Below are 16415 nucleotides of genomic sequence, written 5' to 3' on the forward strand. Positions count from 1 at the left end.
GAATCGCCTCTTCAAATCCAGAAACGCTCGATCCGCCTCCGGATTCCACTTGAAGCTCCTGATACTGGAAGTCAAGGCAGTTAACGGAGCGGCCACACGGCTGTAATCCCGGATGAATCTGCGGTAGAAATTCGCAAACCCCAAAAATCTCTGGAGCTGCAATCTCGTACCGGGCTGGGCCCATTCCAGAACCGCTCTAACCTTCTCCTGGTCCATCCTAATCTCTCCCCTGGAGATGATGTACCCGAGAAAGGATGTCGTGTGGGCGTGAAACTCGCACTTCTCGGCCTTCACGAACAGGCGATTCTCCAACAATCGCTGCAGAACCTGCCGGACATGCTGGACGTGGTCGGAAGGTTCCTTCGAGAAGATCAGAATGTCATCCAGGTAAACAAACACAAAGAGACCGATCATATCTCTCAGGACGTCGTTCACCATACTCTGGAATACCGCTGGAGCATTGGTCAGTCCAAACGGCATCACCTGATACTCGAAGTGACCCATCGGTGTATTGAAACCCGTCAACCACTCGTCTCCCTCTCTGATCCGGACCATGTGATACGCATTGCGTAGGTCTAGCTTGGTGAACACCGTAGCACCCTGTAAGGAGTCGAAGGCAGAACTCATCAAGGGCAGGGGATACTTGTTCTTGACCGTGATGTCATTCAACCCCCGATAATCAATACACGGTCGAAGAGAGCCATCCTTCTTACCCACAAAGAAGAATCCTGCCCCCAGGGGTGATGACGAGGGACCGAACGAGACCAGCAGCTAGGGACTCCTTGATGTAGGTCTCCAAAGCCTCACGTTCAGGGCGGGAGATACTGTATAACCTTCCCTTGGGGTAGACAGCTCCAGGGAACAGGTTGATGGCACAATCATATGGTCGGTGGGGAGGGAGTGACAGAGCCTTCTGCTTACTGAACACTTCCCCCAAATCGTGATATGTCTCGGGAACCAGGGACAAATCTGGGGGTTTAGCCTCAATCACCTGACTGGGAACCGAATGGGGACAGGCAGTCTTGAGACAGTTAGCATGACAATCAAGGCTCCAACTCGTTACCTTGCCCGTCACCCAATCGAACGTGGGATTGTGTTCCTTCAGCCAGGGGTATCCAAGGACCAGAGGAACATGGGAAGACGGCAGAATGAAGAATGAAATCATCTCCGAATGATTCCCCGACAACAGCATCTTAACCGGTTCAGTCCTCATCGTGATACGTGCCAGACTACTGCCGTTCAGAGTGGTCGCTTCAATGGCTTCCGGCAATTGCTCCTTGGAAAGCCCCAGCTGTTCCACCAACTCGGCATCAAGAAAGCTTCCATCGGCACCTGAATCGATAAAAGCGTTAATCGCTAAGCTCTGATTCCTGTTCACAAGGGTAGCCGGGAAACGGGGTCTGACAGAGGTACTGAGAGGTTGAAACTGGCTCGCTAAAAGTCCTCCCAACTTTAGCGAGCCGGGCAGTTTGACGACCGCCGGGAACAAGTGGAGATGTAATGTCCCGAGCTACCACAGTAGAGGCAGCAGTTGGTCTTACGTCTATGTTGACGCTCCTCCTTGGTTAACCCGTGCCGCCCCACTTGCATGGGTTCAGAATCGGGAGAGAGGACCTCTCCACTAATCCTTTGTGGTGGAGAATGATCGACGTGTTCTGGTCCACCACCCGACCCGACTGGGAACTGAGAAGCTGATCGACTGGACGGACCCCATTGCTTCTCCCTCCTTCGCTCTCGGACTCGATTATCCACCCGAATAGACAAGGCTACCAAGCTGTCCAGGTCACTAGGCTCGGATAGGAGATCAGCTCATCCTTGAGCTGCTCCGACAGACCCTGGTAAAAGGCCGCTTGCAGAGACTCCTCATTCCACCCACTCTCCACAGCCAACGTCTTGAACTCGATCACGAAGTCGGCCACGCTGCGAGTTCCTTGGTGGAGCGAAAACAGGCGCCTAGCTGCGTCCCTCCCTCGGACGGAATGGTCGAAGAGCTTCCTCATCTCGGCCGTGAACCCCTGGTATGAAGCCATGCAGGGGTCTTGTCGTTCCCAAACGGCTGAAGCCCACTCCAGCGCTCGACCACGCAGCAACTCAATCACAAAGGCTATCCTAGCCTTGTCTGTGGCATAAGAGTAGGGCTGTAGATCGAACACTAACCCACACTGCATAAGGAAAGAACGGCATCTTCCCAGCTCCCCCTCATATTTATCCGGCGTCGGAACCTTGGGCTCACGGAAGGACACCGCTTCAGACGCGGCAGGCGAGATGGGTGAAACCGGTAGTGGATCCTCCACCGGAAACTTGCGCTGGTTCTGGACCTCCGTCAGACCGGTAGAAAGGTTCCGAACTGCCAACGCGATCTCCTGTAGCTCCGTGCTATGATGGCCCAACATCTTCTCCTGATGGGTAATGGCATGGCGAACAGAGTCCAGGTCCGCTGGGTTCATTACTGGCCGGATCGTTCTGTCACGAGTTACAAAGCCAGAACCCAGAAGCAGACCAGGACAAGGTAAGTTGAAACGAAGGTGAGTGTTTATTTACAAATTCAAGAGTGATGCTGAATAATCCAGGGAACAGAGCGGGCGGCGTTGATTAGTTGTTGGGGGCGCAGTGGTTGATCCAATCATGGCTCGGCAGCCGCCGACCACCAGGCAGAGGTTGGATGAAGGTTCCGGACGAGTGACTGCAGATGGAACAAAACGGAGGTAAGTAAACAACAAACCAACAAGGTGCAAAACAACAAAACTAACGCTAGAAGCTCTAAGACTGATACTCTGGTAAACCTACTGTTCATGGCTAACGATCCGGCAGGGAATGGATGTTAGGCCAGAGCCTAAGAAGGGTGATGATCAGGACCAGGTGTGCAGATTGCTGATGGGATGCAGGTGCGGAAATCAAGAGAGCTCCCCGGAGCGTTCCAGAACCCTCGGGAAACTGGAGATCCCGAGCAGAAAAAACTAGTCCACAGACAGGACCCGACTCAGACTGCCGGGATCGTTACACCACATCATAGTGAGGATAATAATAGTGAGATGTGCAATGCCATTTTTTTTCAATATTTGATTTATGTAATTAAAATAAGATACCTAGACTTTCGTTTTTAAGAGTTAATTACTAAAAAAATCTAAATACAATTTATAAAATAGATTTGAACACACTAAGCTTCGGGAGGCCAGTTACTCCGGTACCCCTTTCCTTCACACTACGGCAGCACTACATCCCTGCCGAAACATGTACTTTGCTTCTGTCACTCAACATTTCAGCAGGTTATTAAACAACATACTGTACTAACTCTAAATCAGTCAGGAGCCTAAGAAGGAAGGAAAAATTATTATATATTTACATTTACGTAATTTAGCAGACGCTCTTATCCAGAGCGACTTACAGTTAGTGAGTGCATAATAATAATTATTTTTCTTCATACTGGCCCCCCGTGGGAAACGAACCCACAACCCTGGCATTGCAAACGCCATGCTCTACCAACTGAGCTACACGGGACTGTTAGGCTATATTCTTGTTATTTCACGGCTATAGCCTGCCATTTAATAAATTAATGGTGAAGCATTGGTGACACGCTACAGGCTGGCAGGAGGGGTCAGCATCTCAACAACACATCAACAACAACACATCAACAAACATCAACAACAACACACCAACAGGTTGGCAGGAAGGCTCAGCATCTCAACACATCTACAGGCTGGCAGGAGGGCTCAGCATTTCAACAACACATCTACAGGCTGGCAGGAGGGCTCAGCATCTCAACACATCTACAGGCTGGCAGGAGGGCTCAGCATTTCAACAACACATCAACAGGCTGGCAGGAGGGCTCAGCATTTCAACAACACATCAACAGGCTGGCAGGAGGGCTCAGCATCTCAACACATCTACAGGCTGGCAGGAGGGCTCAGCATCTCAACACATCTACAGGCTGGCAGGAGGGCTCAGCATCTCAACACATCTACAGGCTGGCAGGAGGGCTCAGCATCTCAACACATCTACAGGCTGGCAGGAGGGCTCAGCATTTCAACAACACATCAACAGGCTGGCAGGAGGGCTCAGCATTTCAACAACACATCAACAGGCTGGCAGGAGGGCTCAGCATTTCAACACATCTACAGGCTGGCAGGAGGGCTCAGCATTTCAACAACACATCAACAGGCTGGCAGGAGGGCTCAGCATCTCAACACATCTACAGGCTGGCAGGAGGGCTCAGCATCTCAACACATCTACAGGCTGGCAGGAGGGCTCAGCATCTCAACACATCTACAGGCTGGCAGGAGGGATCAGCATCTCAACACATCTACAGGCTGGCAGGAGGGCTCAGCATTTCAACAACACATCAAAAGGCTGGCAGGAGGGCTCAGCATTTCAACAACACATCAACAGGCTGGCAGGAGGGCTCAGCATTTCAACAACACATCAACAGGCTGGCAGGAAGGCTCAGCATCTCAACACATCTACAGGCTGGCAGGAGGGCTCAGCATCTCAACACATCTACAGGCTGGCAGGAGGGCTCAGCATCTCAACACATCTACAGGCTGGTAGGAGGGCTCAGCATCTCAACACATCTACAGGCTGGTAGGAGGGCTCAGCATCTCAACACATCTACAGGCTGGCAGGAGGGCTCAGCATTTCAACAACACATCTACAGGCTGGCAGGAGGGCTCAGCATTTCAACAACACATCAACAGGCTGGCAGGAGGGCTCAGCATTTCAACAACACATCAACAGGCTGGCAGGAGGGCTCAGCATTTCAACAACACATCAACAGGCTGGCAGGAGGGCTCAGCATTTCAACAACACATCAACAGGCTGGCAGGAAGGCTCAGCATCTCAACACATCTACAGGCTGGCTCAGCATCTCAACACATCTACAGGCTGGCAGGAGGGCTCAGCATCTCAACACATCTACAGGCTGGTAGGAGGGCTCAGCATCTCAACACATCTACAGGCTGGCAGGAAGGCTCAGCATCTCAACACATCTACAGGCTGGCAGGAAGGCTCAGCATCTCAACACATCTACAGGCTGGTAGGAGTGCTCAGCATCTCAACACATCTACAGGCTGGCAGGAGGGCTCAGCATCTCAACACATCTACAGGCTGGCAGGAGGGCTCAGCATCTCAACACATCTACAGGCTGGCAGGAGGGCTCAGCATCTCAACACATCAACAGGCTGGCAGGAGGGCTCAGCATTTCAACAACACATCAACAGGCTGGCAGGAAGGCTCAGCATCTCAACACATCTACAGGCTGGCAGGAGGGCTCAGCATCTCAACACATCTACAGGCTGGCAGGAGGGCTCAGCATCTCAACACATCTACAGGCTGGCAGGAGGGCTCAGCATCTCAACACATCTACAGGCTGGCAGGAGGGCTCAGCATCTCAACACATCTACAGGCTGGCAGGAGGGCTCAGCATCTCAACACATCTACAGGCTGGCAGGAGGGCTCAGCATCTCAACACATCTACAGGCTGGCAGGAGGGCTCAGCATCTCAACACATCTACAGGCTGGCAGGAGGGCTCAGCATCTCAACACATCAACAGGCTGGCAGGAGGGCTCAGCATTTCAACAACACATCAACAGGCTGGCAGGAAGGCTCAGCATCTCAACACATCTACAGGCTGGCAGGAGGGCTCAGCATCTCAACACATCTACAGGCTGGCAGGAGGGCTCAGCATCTCAACACATCTACAGGCTGGCAGGAGGGCTCAGCATCTCAACACATCTACAGGCTGGCAGGAGGGCTCAGCATCTCAACACATCTACAGGCTGGCAGGAGGGCTCAGCATCTCAACACATCTACAGGCTGGCAGGAGGGCTCAGCATCTCAACAACACATCAACAACAGCACTTCAACAACATGCCTATAAATGTAGCCTTTAGCCTGTATAAAATGGAAAAAAAATGTTTTTAAATGAAATAATAATGAAATGAAAAATGTCTTATTAGGCTATACAGTCATTCTACAATGCCTTTGAATTCATTTTTAGAAACACGCGTTTGGCCAGTCTTTGGTTTGAGGATCATGTGGTGACCTATGCATGCCTAGTTTGGCCAGTCTTTGGTTTGAGGATCATGTGGTGACCTATGCATGCCTAGTTTGGCCAGTCTTTGGTTTGAGGATCATGTGGTGACCTATGCATGCCTAGTTTGGCCAGTCTTTGGTTTGAGGATCATGTGGTGACCTATGCATGCCTAGTTTGGCCAGTCTTTGGTTTGAGGAACATGTGGTGACCTATGCATGCCTAGTTTGATAATTTAGCCTAGCAGATGCTCTTATATTACCATGCCTTAGTCACAGTCAACATAAATCTATTTTGTAACAACAATATCATGGAATAAAATAGAATAAATTAGAAAATGATAGTTACAAGTGCATGTAGGCCTACCTGATGATATGTGGCTGCTGTGTTAAATAATTCATGTATTTTTCTCCAATTCATTGATGATCAGATACTTCAGTTGTAACTGGTTCTGTTGCACTCAATATTTACAGTTGATAGTCAACTTTAGCACTGTTCCAAACTTAGACGATCCTAATTTTTAACAACAGCCTGTATAGAAATCAAAATGTCTCTGGTGCTGCAGTAAGCCCTAATTGTTAACAACAGCCTGTAGAGAAATCAAAATGTCTCCGGTGCTGCAGAAAGCCCTAATTTTTAACAACAGCCTGTATAGAAATCAAAACGTGTCACGGATTCAGCCGAGGCTGCTCCTCCTCCTTGCTCGGGCAGCCTTCGGCGTTCGTCGTCCCCGGAGTACTAGCTGCTGCCGATCGATGTTTCGGTGTTTGTCTTGTTTGGTCTTTATTGTTTACACCTGTTTCCCATTATGTTTTATTGTGTTCCCTTTATAACCCTCAGTTTCTCATTGTGTATTGTGCGTAATTGTTTTGGTCTTTTCGGCAGTTGCCCATGTGTGCGGGTTGTATCGTTCCTCTCTGTTTGAGGTTGCCTTTGTACTTTGGATTTGCACTGCATCCAGTAAAGTACGTGCCAGTAGCTCGGTGTCCTGCTCTTGACTTTGCCTACCGCATACACGTCGCATTGACAGAATTACGCACCATTAGACATGGAGTCAGCAGGAGCGGCTGGATCAATGGAAGAGCGCGTAGAACAACAAGCGGCCATGATCCAGGCCCTCGGCACCGCCATGGAACGGGTGGTGAACACCATGGAGTGATGGGAATGAGGAGGTCTGCCCACACCTCCTCCGATGATACCACCACCATCAGCTATGCCCATCGCTTCACCTCCGGGGTCCAGTGGGATTCGGCTCTCGCTCCCGAGGGCTTATGATGGCACAGCAGCCGGGTGTCAGGGTTTCCTGCTCCAGGTGGAACTCTACCTGGCAACCATCCACCCGGCGCCCTCGGGATACAAGAGCGTGTCCGCCCTCATCTCCTGTCTGTCCGGCAAGGCGCTGGAGTGGGCCAACGCCGAGTGGGGGGGAATAGACGCCGCTACTGTCAACTATGCGGAGTTCACCCGCCGCTTCAGGGCAGTATTCGATCATCCACCAGAGGGTAAAGCGGCGGATGAGCGTCTATTCCACCTCCGACAGGGGAAGAGGAGCGCGCAGGAGTTCGCACTGGACTTCCGGACGCTAGCTGCCAACGCGGGATGGAATGAGAGGGCCCTCATCGACCACTACAGATGTAGCCTGAGGGAGGACGTGCGTCGGGAATTGGCCTGCAGGGACACCAACCTAAACTTCGATAAACTGGTGGACATGTCGATTCGCCTGGACACCCTGTTGGCTACCCGCGGATGTCCGGACTCGGGGCCGTCCATTCCATCCCCCAGCACTTCCGAGCCGACCCCTATGGAGCTCGGAGGTGCTGGTACTAGGAGAGAGACCAGGAGAGAGGCCGTCCCCTGCACCAACTGTGGCCGCAGAGGACATACTGCTGGTCGGTGCTGGGGAGGGTCTCCTCGGAATCAAGGCAGTAGGCCGCGCACTGATGAGTCATTCCAGGTGAGTAGGCGCCCAACTCACCCAGAGCTCCCTGTTGCGCATATGTGTATTACAGTTGTGTTTCCCGAGGTTTCTCCTCAGTCCCAGCATAAGGCGCTAGTCAATTCAGGCGCAGCTGGGAATTTTATAGATCGCCAGTTCACCCATAAGTTAGGGATTCCTATTGTTCCAGTGGACGTGCCCTTCCCCATCCATGCCCTAGATAGCCGCCCTTTGGGGTCTGGGTTGATTAGGGAGGTCACAGCGCCTCTCAGGATGAAAACGCAGGAGGGCCATGAGGAGATACTACGTTTGTATTTGATTGACTCTCCTGCGTTTCCCGTGGTGTTGGGGCTTCCCTGGTTGACGTCTCATGAACCCAACATTTCATGGCAACAGAGGGCTCTCAAGGGATGGTCTGATCAGTGTGTCGGGAAGTGTGTGGGTGTTTCCTTAGAGGCCACGACGGTGGAAAGTCCAAACCAAGTTCCCACCATGCACATTCCACCTGAATATGCCGATTTTGGCTCTCGCCTTCTGTAAAAAGAAGGCGACTCAATTACCACCCCATCGACAGGGGGATTGTGCGATAAACCTCCAAGTAGGCGCTGCGCTTCCCCGTAGTCATGTGTATCCTCTGTCTCAGGAGGAGACGGCGGCTATGGAAACATATGTCGCCGAATCGCTGAGACAGGGATACATACGGCCGTCCAATTCCCCTGCGTCCTCAAGTTTCTTTTTTGTGAAGAAGAAAGATGGGGGTTTACGCCCGTGTATTGACTACCGTGGTCTCAATCAGATCACCATCAAATATAGCTATCCTCTCCCTCTGATTGCTAGTATGACGGAGTCATTACACGGGACGCGATTCTTCACAAAATTGGATCTCAGGAGCGCATACAACCTGGTGCGCATTAGGGAGGGAGATGAGTGGAAGACAGCATTCAGTACCACCTCGGGTCACTATGAGTACCTCGTCATACCATACGGTTTAATGAATGCTCCTTCAGTCTTCCAATCGTTTGTGGATGAGATTTTCCGGGACTTGCATGGACAGGGTGTAGTGGTGTATATTGATGACATTCTAATATACTCCGCTACCCGCGCAGGGCATGTGTCCCTGGTTCGTCGGGTGCTTGGTAGACTGTTGGAGCATGACCTGTATGCAAAGGTGGAGAAATGTCTGTTCTTCCAGGAGTCCATCTCCTTCCTGGGACACCGGTTGTCCGCGTCAGGGGTGGAGATGGAGATTGACCGTGTTTCAGCCATGCACAATTGGCAGACTCCCTCCACGGTGAAGGAGGTGCAGCGGTTCTTGGGTTTTGCCAATTACTACCGGAGGTTTATCCGGGGCTTTGGGCAGGTAGCAGCTCCCATTACCTCCCTGCTAAAGGGGGGTCCGGTGCGTCTGCAGTGGTCGGCTGAGGCGGACAGGGCTTTTAGGCATCTGAAGGACCTGTTTACCTCGGCTCCAGTGCTGGCACATCCGGATCCCTCTTTGGCGTTCCAAGTTGAGGTGGATGCGTCCGAGGCTGGGATCGGTGCTGTACTGTCTCAGCGCTCGGGTACGCCACCTAAACTCCGCCCCTGTGCTTTCTTTTCTAAGAAGCTCAGTCCGGCGGAGCGCAATTATGATGTGGGGGACAGGGAGCTGTTAGCTGTGGTGCAAGCCCTGAAGGTGTGGAGGCATTGGCTTGAGGGGGCTAAACACCCTTTTCTCATTTTGACTGACCATCGTAACCTGGAGTACATAATAATAATAATATAATATGCCATTTAGCAGACGCTTTTATCCAAAGCGACTTACAGTCATGCGTGCATACATTTTTGTGTATGGGTGGTCCCGGGGATCGAACCCACTACCTTGGCGTTACAAGCGCCGTGCTCTACCAGCTGAGCTACAGAGGACCACATCCGGGCGGCGAGGAGGCTGAACCCTCGCCAGGCTAGGTGGGCTATGTTTTTCACCCGATTTGTATTTACGCTCACCTATAGACCAGGGTCACAGAACGCTAAGGCAGACACCCTGTCCCGACTATATGACACAGAGGAGAGGTCCATTGAGCCTACTCCCATACTTCCGGAGTCTTGTCTGTTGGCACCGGTGGTATGGGAGGTTGATGCGGACATCGAGCGGGCGTTACGTACCGATCCTACTCCCCCACAGTGTCCAGAGGGTCGGAAGTACGTGCCGCTCGAGGTTCGTGATCGATTAATGTATTGGTCTCACATGTCACCTTCCTCTGGCCATCCTGGTATTGGTCGGACAGTGCACTGCCTTAGTGGAAAGTACTGGTGGCCCACTTTAGCTAAGGACGTGAGGGTTTATGTTTCCTCCTGCTCGGTGTGCGCCCAGTGTAAGGCGCCTAGACACATACCCAGAGGGAAATTACAACCCCTACCCGTTCCACAATGACCGTGGTCTCACCTCTCGGTGGATTTTTTCACGGACCTTCCCCCCTCCCAGGGGAACACGACGATCTTGGTCGTTGTGGATCGGTTTTCAAAGGCCTGCCATCTCATTCCTATGCCAGGTCTCCCTACAGCCCTACAAACTGCTGACGCCCTGTTTACACACGTCTTCCGGCACTACGGGGTACCTGAGGATATAGTGTCTGATCGGGGTCCCCAGTTCACCTCTAGAGTCTGGAGGGCGTTTATGGAACGTCTGGGGGTCTCGATTAGCCTTACCTCAGGTTTTCACCCCGAGAATAATGGGCAGGTGGAGAGAGTGAACCAGGATGTGGGTAGGTTTCTGAGGTCCTATTGCCAGGACCGGCAGGGGGAGTGGTCGGAATATATCCCCTGGGCAGAGATAGCCCAAAACTCACTCCGCCACTCCTCAACTAACCTTACGCCTTTTCAGTGTGTGCTAGGTTATCAGCCGGTCCTGGCACCTTGGCATCAGAGCCAGATCAAAGCCCCTGCGGTGGACGAGTGGTTTCGGCGCTCGGAAGAAACCTGGAACGCTGCGCATGTCCATCTACAGCGAGCGATCAGGCGGCAAAAGGCGAGCGCCGATCGCCACCGCAGTGAGGCTCCGGTGTATGCACCGGGAGATCGGGTCTGGCTCTCGACCCGAAACCTGCCCCTTCGCCTGCCCTGCCGGAAGCTGGGTCGGCGGTTTGTGGGGCCATTTAAAGTCCTGAGGAGATTGAACGAGGTATGTTATAGGTTACAACTGCCCATTAATTACCGCATTAACCCCTCGTTCCATGTGTCTCTCCTCAGGCTGGCAGTAGCTGGTCCACTCGAGGAGATTGAGGTACGAGAGGCTCCTCCGCCCCCGTTGGACATCGAGGGGGCTCCGGCGTACTCAGTCCGTTCCATCTTGGATTCGAGGCGTCGGATGGGGGGCCTGCAGTATCTCGTGGAGTGGGAGGGGTACGGTCCGGAGGAACAGTGCTGGGTCCCTAGGAGGGACATCCTAGATCCCTCCATGTTGAGGGATTTCCACCGGAATCATCCGACTCGCCCGGCTCCGCGTCCTCCTGGCCGTCCCCGAGGCCGGGGTCGGTGCACGGCTGGAGCCGCGCGTCAAGGGGGGTACTGTCACGGATTCAGCCGAGGCTGCTCCTCCTCCTTGCTCAGGCAGGCTTCGGCGTTCGTCGTCCCCGGAGTACTAGCTGCTGCCGATCGATGTTTCGGTGTTTGTCTTGTTTGGTCTTTATTGTTTACACCTGTTTTCCATTATGTTTTATTGTGTTCCCTTTATAACCCTCTGTTTCTCATTGTGTATTGTGCGTAATTGTTTTGGTCTTTTCGGCAGTTGCCCATGTGTGCGGGTTGTATCGTTCCTCTCTGTATGAGGTTGCCTTTGTACTTGTCACGGTTAACTAAGCCAGAACCCAGAAGCAGACCAGGACAAGGTACGTAGATACAAAGGTGAGTGTTTATTACTAGATTCCGAGTGAGGCTGAATAATCCAGGGAACAGAGCGGGTGGCGTGGATGGGTTGTTGAGGGTGCAGTGGTTGGTCCGGTACTGGCTCGGCAGCCGCCGACCATCAGGCAGAGGTTGGGTGAAGGTTCCGGGTGAGAGACTGCAGACAGAACAAAACGGAGGTCAGTACACAGCAAGTCAAAAAGGTGCAAAACAACAAAACTAACACTACTGGCTCAGAGACTGATACGCTAACAAACATACTGTTCATGGCTAACGATCCGGCAGGAACTGGATGTTGGGCCAGAGCCTAAGAAGGGTGATGATCAGGACCAGGTGTGCAGATTGCTGATGGGATGCAGGTGCGGAAAACCAGAGCGCTCCCCGGAGCGTTCCCGAACCCTCGGGAAACTGGAGATTACGAGCAGGAACACTAGTCACCAGACAGGACCCGACTCAGACCGCCGGGATCGTCACAGTACCCCCCCTCCGACGAACGCCACCGGGCGGACTCCCCGGAGCGCCAGGATGGAGGCGGTAGAAGTCACTGATGAGGTCTGCATCTAGGACCTGTCGCCGCGGAATCCAACTCCTCTCTTCAGGGCCATACCCCTCCCAGTCCACGAGATACTGGAAACCCCGGCCCCGCCGTCTGGAATCCATGATGCGACGCACCGTGTAGGCAGGACCACCTCCGATCATCCGAGGAGGAGGAGGAGGAGGCGGAGGAGGCAACAGAGGACTGAGGAAGACAGGCTTGAGGCAGGAGACATGAAAGGTGGGATGGACTCTGAGCGTCCTCGGTAGTTTGAGTCGAACCGCCACTGGATTGATCACCTTCTCCACCACAAACGGACCAATGAACTTCGGTAACAACTTCCTAGACTCAGTCCGTAACGGAAGATCCCGTGTGGCCAACCAAACCCTATCTCCGATGGTATAGGTGGGAGGCGGGAATCCGGCGACGATTCGCCTGGAGCTGATACCGGTCCGAAACTCTAAGGAGTGCCTTTCTGGCCCGATGCCAGGTCCGGTGGCAACGCCGAATATGGGCCTGAACAGAAGGCACTGAGAGCTCCTTCTCCTGAGAAGGAAACAGGGGAGGTTGGTAGCCATACAGGCACTGGAAGGGAGACATCCCAGTGGCAGATGTAGGAAGAGTATTGTGGGCATACTCAACCCAAGGCAACTGAGAGACCCAGGAGGTGGGGTTGGAAGAGACCAGACAGCGTAGCGTTGATTCCATCTTCTGGTTGGCTCTCTCCGCCTGACCATTGGATTGGGGGTGAAAACCAGATGTGAGACTGACAGTAGCTCCAATGGCCAAACAGAAGGACTTCCAGACAGCAGAGGTAAACTGAGGGCCACGGTCGGAAACGATATCACTGGGCAAACCGTGGACCCTGAAAACCTCCCTAACCAGGATCTCGGACGTCTCCGAGGCAGAGGGAAGCTTGGCAATTGGCACAAAGTGGGCGAACTTGCTGAATCTGTCCACGATAGTCAGAACGACCGTGTTCCCCTCAGAAGCGGGCAACCCCGTGACGAAGTCCAGGGCCAGATGCGACCATGGTCGCCGGGGAATAGGAAGGGGGTGAAGTAGTCCAGAGCTGGGCCGATTGGTACTCTTATTCTGCGCACACACTGGACAGGCAGCAACAAAACCCCGAGTATCCTCGGCCATGGCAGGCCACCAAAAACGTCTGCGAAGAAACGCCATTGTCCGAGCCACGCCAGGGTGACAAGCCATCTTGCTGGCGTGGGACCATTTGAGGACAGCAGGACGAACCGACTCAGGCACAAACAACCGACCGGGTGGACCGTTACCGGGACCGGGCTGAGTCCGAAGGGCCGCCAGCACCTCCTCCTCAATCCTCCACATAACTGCTCCCACGACGCAGTTCCGGGGAGGATTGTCTCGGTCTTGGACCCACTCTCCTCCGTCTTGGAGAACATCCGGGACAAGGCGTCCGCCTTGCCGTTCTTAGATCCAGGTCGGAACGTCAGGGCAAACTTGAATCGTCCGAAAAACAACGCCCACCTGGCCTGACGGGAGTTGAGACGTTTAGCCGATTGCACGTAAGCAAGATTCTTGTGGTCAGTCCAGACAATAAACGGTTGCTCCGCCCCTCCAACCAGTGGCGCCACTCCTCCAAGGCAAGTTTCACCGCGAGAAGCTCCCGGTTACCCACATCGTAATTCCTCTCCGCAGGCGAAAGGCGACGAGAGTAGTAGGCGCAGGGATGGAGTTTACTGTCCGTGGAGCATCGCTGCGACAGGATGGCGCCAACTCCCACATCAGACGCGTCCACTTCAACGACGAACTGACGGGCCGTGTCCGGTTGAGAGAGAATCGGTGCGTTGGTGAATCGCCTCTTCAAATCCAGAACGCTCGATCCGCCTCCGGATTCCACTTGAAGGTCCTGATGCTGGAAGTCAAGGCAGTTAACGGAGCGGCCACACGGCTGTAATCCCGGATGAATCTGCGGTAGAAATTCGCAAACCCCAAAAATCTCTGGAGCTGCAATCTCGTACCGGGCTGGGCCCATTCCAGAACCGCTCTAACCTTCTCCTGGTCCATCCTAATCTCTCCCCTGGAGATGATGTACCCGAGAAAGGATGTCGTGTGGGCGTGAAACTCGCACTTCTCGGCCTTCACAAACAGGCGATTCTCCAACAATCGCTGCAGAACATGCCGGACATGCTGGACGTGGTCGGAAGGTTCCTTCGAGAAGATCAGAATGTCATCCAGGTAAACAAACACAAAGAGACCGATCATATCTCTCAGGACGTCGTTCACCATACTCTGGAATACCGCTGGAGCATTGGTCAGTCCAAACGGCATCACCTGATACTCAAGTGACCCATCGGTGTATTGAAACCCGTCAACCACTCGTCCCCCTCTCTGATCCGGACCAGGTGATACGCATTGCGTAGGTCTAGCTTGGTGAACACCGTAGCACCCTGTAAGGAGTCGAAGGCAGAACTCATCAAGGGCAGGGGATACTTGTTCTTGACCGTGATGTCATTCAACCCCCGATAATCAATACACGGTCGAAGAGAGCCATCCTTCTTACCCACAAAGAAGAATCCTGCCCCCAGGGGTGATGACGAGGGACGAACGAGACCAGCAGCTAGGGACTCCTTGATGTAGGTCTCCAACGCCTCACGTTCAGGTCGGGAGATACTGTATAACCTTCCCTTGGGGTAGACAGCTCCAGGGACCAGGTTGATGGCACAATCATATGGTCGGTGGGGAGGGAGTGACAGAGCCTTCTGCTTACTGAAAACTTCCCCCAAATCGTGATATGTCTCGGGAACCAGGGACAAATCTGGGGGTTTAGCCTCAATCACCTGACTGGGAACCGAATGGGGGCAGGCAGTCTTGAGACAGTTAGCATGACAATCAAGGCTCCAACTTCGTTACCTTGCCCGTCACCCAATCGAACGTGGGGTTGTGTTCCTTCAGCCAGGGGTATCCAAGGACCAGAGGAACATGGGAAGACGGCAGAATGAAGAATGAAATCATCTCAGAATGATTCCCCGACAACCGCATCTTAACCGGTTCAGTCCTCATCGTGATACGTGCCAGACTACTGCCGTTCAGAGTGGTCGCTTCAATGGCTTCCGGCAATTGCTCCTTGGAAAGCCCCAGCTGTTCCACCAACTCGGCATCAAGAAAGCTTCCATCGGCACCTGAATCGATAAAAGCGTTAAGCGCTAAGCTCTGATTCCTGTTCACAAGGGTAGCCGGGAAACGGGGTCTGACAGAGGTACTGAGAGGTTGAAACTGGCTCGCTAAAAGTCCTCCCAACTTTAGCGAGCCGGGCAGTTTGACGACCGCCGGGAACAAGTGGAGATGTAATGTCCCGAGCTACCACAGTAGAGGCAGCAGTTGGTCTTACGTCTATGTTGACGCTCCTCCTTGGTTAACCCGTGCCGCCCCACTTGCATGGGTTCAGAATCGGGAGAGAGGACCTCTCCACTAATCCATTGTGGTGGAGAATGATCGACGTGTTCTGGTCCACCACCCGACCCGACTGGGAACTGAGAAGCTGATCGATTGGACGGACCCCATTGCTTCTCCCTCCTTCGCTCTCGGACTCGATTATCCACCCGAATAGACAAAGCTACCAAGCTGTCCAGGTCACTAGGCTCCGGATAGGAGATCAACTCATCCTTGAGCTGCTCCGACAGACCCTGGTAAAAGGCCGCTTGCAGAGACTCCTCGTTCCACCCACTCTCCACAGCCAACGTCTTGAACTCGATCACGAAGTCGGCCACGCTGCGAGTTCCTTGGCGAAGCGAAAACAGGCGCCTAGCTGCGTCCCTCCCTCGGACGGAATGGTCGAAGAGCTTCCTCATCTCGGCCGTGAACCCCTGGTATGAAGCCATGCAGGGATCCTGTCGTTCCCAAACGGCTGAAGCCCACTCCAGCGCTCGACCACGCAGCAACTCAATCACAAAGGCTATCCTAGCCTTGTCTGTGGCATAAGAGTAGGGCTGTAGATCGAACACTAGTCCACACTGCATAAGGAAGGAACGGCATCTTCCCAGCTCTCCCTCATACTTAT

This window comes from Coregonus clupeaformis, unplaced genomic scaffold (genome assembly GCF_020615455.1).
Source record: "Coregonus clupeaformis isolate EN_2021a unplaced genomic scaffold, ASM2061545v1 scaf0168, whole genome shotgun sequence".
In the NCBI taxonomy this organism is placed as follows: domain Eukaryota; kingdom Metazoa; phylum Chordata; class Actinopteri; order Salmoniformes; family Salmonidae; genus Coregonus; species Coregonus clupeaformis.